This window comes from Condylura cristata, unplaced genomic scaffold (assembly GCF_000260355.1).
Source record: "Condylura cristata isolate star-nosed mole 26May11 unplaced genomic scaffold, ConCri1.0 scaffold00014, whole genome shotgun sequence".
NCBI classification, from domain to species: Eukaryota; Metazoa; Chordata; class Mammalia; order Eulipotyphla; family Talpidae; genus Condylura; species Condylura cristata.
Window position 1 is genome coordinate 51,764,249 of NW_004567115.1, and position 4,758 is coordinate 51,769,006.

General features: G+C 47.5%; 1 protein-coding gene across 1 annotated transcript in view; it reads left to right on the forward strand.

Annotated features, from left to right (window-relative positions):
• The first annotated feature begins 2,812 nt into the window (after positions 1-2,812).
• The window catches only part of FZD3 (frizzled class receptor 3), a 66,777-nt gene continuing 64,831 nt past the window's right edge, over positions 2,813-4,758 (forward strand). The window contains exon 1 of the mRNA XM_012724816.1: positions 2,813-2,841. The gene's annotated coding sequence lies outside the window, so the exon portion shown is untranslated. The remainder of the gene's footprint in view (positions 2,842-4,758) is intronic.

Consider the following 4,758-nt stretch of genomic DNA (forward strand, 5'->3'; position numbering starts at 1 on the left):
TCCATGTTTTTCCAATTGTAAATAAAGCAGCAATAAACATGGGGGTGCAGGTATCTTTTTCAATCAGTGTTTTTGTGTCTTTTGGGTAGCTACCTAGGAGTGGGATTGCTGGGTCGTTGGGAAGCTCCATGTTTAGCAGTTTGAGGAACTCCAAACAGTTTTCCATAGTGGTTGTACTAGTTTGCATTCCCACCAGCAGTGCAGGAGAGTTCGAGAAGATGAGTTTTAAAATATACGATGGAAAAAAAAGGCCAACACCTGGGGGCTGGGGAAAGGAACGAGGCCATCAGAGCGGTGGGTACGCGAGCCTGCCATGTGCGTTTGCCTCTTGAGAGCAGGTCATTTCCTGGAAAGAAGCTGTTGTTTACAGGTAGTCTCTGCCAGTCCTTCAGGGCGTTCTTTTTAATTTTAATCAATTAATGAATTAATCTGTATTTATGGGGTTCTTTACTCTCCCCCCCAAGTGTCGTCCCCACAGTTCCCTCCCCACTCGCCCCTGCGCCATCCCCTGCCCCCCTCCCTCTCCATCCCGCTCCCGCCCCTGCAGGATGGCTCTGGTTTATGATTGTTGTTTTAAAGATTTTATCTATCTGTGCACACAAGAGCTGGGGTACAGGCCAGAGGTGTGGGGAGTGAGAGGATTCCCCAGAGGCAGAGTGGGGAGCAGAGCAGGTGGATTGACTGAGATACACTGCTGAGGGGGGCAGCGGTCACCTCCCTAGCCAGGGCTGAGCTGCTTGCAGTGGCTGCGGGCTAGCTTCCTAGTGCATTGCTTCAGTTGTTGTGCCACCAGGGAGGGCCCCTTGAAGGCATTCTGGAAAAACTGCAGGAAGACAGAAACTCTCCCCCTGTGCTGCCGAAGACAGTGTGTGAGTTGGTGCATATGAGTGGGAAACGCAAAGTGTGTGCATTTATAAAATGGGGAGTTGAGAAAATCAAATCCAGGCAGAGTGATGAAGGGGAGTTGAATCGCTGAACATAAGCTTAGGTGCAGGACCTCCTTGACAAGCACCCCCCATCACCGTGGTCCTCATTTTCTGGGGTGCAGCCTCTTTTCAGCGCCACCTCCTGCTCTCCCTGCCTGAGTCCTGTGGGTCTGTCTGCCGTTTGTTCGGGAAAGACAGTCTTCTAGACCTCGCCCTCTTCCCCTTTGTTTCTCCTTCGGAGGGGAAATGCTTGGCTTATTTTATTTAAAAGAAAACATAATTGGGGACTATCAGATTTCTGATGTCACACATTCATAAAAGTGAAAATGTAGGTTTACACATATCAAGTTCTTGTTTCCCATGGAATGGTAATCGGGTAACTTAATCTGAAAGCCGTCTTCCAGCTCTTACACTGACTGCCAGACCGAGGTGATGCCCTCTTCTCCAGGAGGCCTGGCCTCCGCTCTTGCCTTGCCAGTCTCTGCTGGGCCCTGGCTGCTGAAGCTCTTCAGTCCACTTACGTTGACCCTGAAAGCCCCTTTATTCAGTCGAGATGCTTTAAATTCCTGTAGAAAAACATCACTGAACAGGCCAGAACTCTTAATCTTTAAGGAGTTGCGTGTTCTGGTGAGATCTCTTGGGCCCGAAATCTTCTGTATGTCCTTGAAGCTTCAGAACATCAGCTGGGAGCTTTTCCATGACCTTACCTTAGAAAAGTGGCTTTTGTTTCCTAGGTTTACATGGCCCTGTGTAGAGTGGGTATTTCATTTTGTCATTGGAGAGTGATCTGGAATAGATACCTAAAGTTTTTTTTTTTTAAGTTTTGCATACCATTTGATTTAGCCAACTAAGTGGTGTGGTTTCTTTTTTCAGTATTAAAAGTCAGTTTGAGGCCTCCCTGGTGGCGCAGCGGGTTAAAACACAGCATTGAGCATCTAGAGCCGCTTCCGCATGAGTTCGATCCCGCCTGCCCCGGAGGTGACCACAGGGCGCGGCAAACCTCTCCTGACCGCCCCCTGCTCCCCTCCGTAGTGGACTTCGTCGATCTGCCTGTTCTGCTCCCCGCTCTGTCTCTGGTGAATCCTCTCACCGCCCCTGAGCCTCTGTCTGTGCCCCAGTTCTGTGTGCACAAATAAATAAATCTTAAAAAAAAAAAGTCAGCTTGATTATCCTAACTTGATCCTCACTGTTTTGCATCTCCCGCCACCTCCAGTGCTGGAGCTTTTGGCTTGGTGCTTGATTAGCAGTCCCTGAATTAGTGACTCACCCAGATTCTTATCAACCAGACAGCTCATGCTTGTAGATTTCACAGAGTTTATCGGCCCATACACAAAATAAATTGCCACAGGTTCTTTTATAAAATCTCAGCGCATTATATTTTATGTTTAAATAATTGAAATAGTCTATTCTGTTAGTATATTTTTTCACAAAAAGGTATATATGCTCTTCTGTAAACTGATTTTGATTTTAAGGTCTGCTGTGCCTTATGGGTCACTTCCCTGGCTGGGGATTGAACTCCTGCTGCGATGGCTGTGGCTAGCTTCCTAGTGCTACACTTGAACCCACTGCACCACCAGGGAGGGCCCTGCCATATTTTTAAAACCAATTCCTTATTGGTAGACTTTGTTTTTTCCTCCAGTCTTTTCTTTTTGTAAACAATACCAGTGATACATTACATTTCAGTTACGCATCAGGAGTATCTGTGTATTTGCTTTCTTAGAATAAGTGCTAGAGTAGATTTGCTGGGTTAAATTGTATACACTTTTTGATGTAAAAAGCCCTTCTTCGAACGACGAGCTAATTTCTCTTCTCACCAGCAGCATTGGAAAACGCTGGCGTGTTCAGGGGATCCTTCCGTGCACCTCTGCTGGGTTTTCTCTGATTGGCAAAGATGTCAGTCACGTTTGCATCTCCTGTGAGCAGTGGGCTGAGTATCTTTCCTTGGTTTGTCAGATATTTGTGTTTCATTTGTAACATCTTTATCTGCTTTTATTTTTCAAATTCCTTTTTCTTAAGCATATAATTATGTAGAACATGAACCTATACTCTTTTAAATTACTCTCTTAGGTGACATTTCTCAGAACACAGCCGAGGACCCTGATAGTGGGGTCTGAGGTGGTGGCTGGAGTGGAGCTCGAGCTCGGGAGACTCAGGCACCCCAGACCACGGGCTCCAGGAATCGGCGCATGTTAAAATCGGAGAACTGATGTGAGGGGAATAGGTGTTAAGGTTTCTGCTGTTCCTTGTTCTTCTTGTCTTGTTACAGGGCAGGGAGAGGGGCCCCCGAGTCCCCAAACCTGCCCACGCTAAATAAGTTCTGCCATCCACTGCATCAAAACATAACATATAAGACCTTTAATGGAAAGGAACTCTACTACAATGAGTGTGCAATACAGAAAAGACAAGAAGTAGTTTCTAAATCAAACTTCCACAGTGGCCCATCCCCTCATGGGTAAAAGTCTGCCCAAAGGGATTGGCCAGAGCAAGGCCCAACTAGTGTAAAGCACCTTCTGGCCGGGACCCATAGAAAAGGGTCAGGAATGGCCAGGCAAGTCTGGGAGGAAAAGAGCAAGATCAAGAGAAAAGCCGCCATAGTCACCCCCTCCCCCACGGTCTCTCCCCGACGTCTGTGTCACCCCATCCAGGGCCAGGGAACAAGAGCGGCTTCTCCACGGGTCTCGGCTCATGCGCCTCCCTCAGGCCCCCTCCTGGCTCCATCCTGCCTCCTTCCTCCTCAGGCTCCTTTCTACATTCTTCTCCCTGCTCAGCGCCATCCTCTGGGTGGGGCAGGGAACCTGGAACCTCCCCTTTTCCTGGGGACCCCCCTGCTACAACCCCCCCTTTTGATTTTTATACCACTATATCTATGGTGGCACAGACTTTAGGGTGCAGTCTTAAGAGACAGTCTTTTACGGTTGCCAATGTATGCACAAGGAGCAGCCGTCGGTCACCAGCAGCGTCCATGAATGCGCAGTGTGGTGGTTGTGCCTGGGAAACAGTCCGTGTTTTTCCTGGGGGCCACCCTGTTAGAGTCTCGTGTGTCCTAATGGCTTCTTACCTGTTTCACTAATCGTGAGCTATCGCCTTGCCCTGTGAAGATCCTCCTGTCCAGTCCAGCGTACTGGGCTTTACAGGAGCGTTTTGATGTAAGGTGATTTGGAGGCCGTAACACGTGCTGGAAGCACGTTTGTTTGACGGTGTGAAGTTTCACTTGGGAACAAGGTGAAAGGAAAAAGTAGGAGGAAATCAGGCAAATCAGATGGTGTAGGTGGGCCTGCATCGGGGTGTCTCTCTAGTTGTAAACCCAGTGACGTCATTGCTCAGTGTCTCCCTTGGTTGTCAATGGCAGTCTTCTTTGGGTTGTAGACTGGGAGCCCATAACCATAGGAAAAATAAATGAAAGTTAAAAAATTCTTGATAATTACACATTTCCAGTAGGGAGGTGTGTTCCCTTTAATTTTTTTTAGTTGCAAGCAGGTGAACGCGCTGTATAAGCAACAAACTACAAAGACTACTTATAGGGGCCTTTCAGTACTGCAACCAAATAAAACGTTCAGCAGTTATTTGACATATTTAATGATATGCATAATTGTTACTGTGCTCCATGTAATTAAACTTCACTATAAATGACTGTTTAATATTAGTTTTCTATAGCTAGACCTTACAATATGGGCCAGTTTCATGGAGGAAACAAACATGGCAGACCAAGAAACCAAAATCTCCAACCAGAGATTTCAGTCTGGAGAGATTAGGCATTTGGTCAGGGGTTGCTCCCAGACCTGCTCTAGCAGCCAATTACTCTAGACCGTCCACCGGGGTGTGGGGGTGTGGG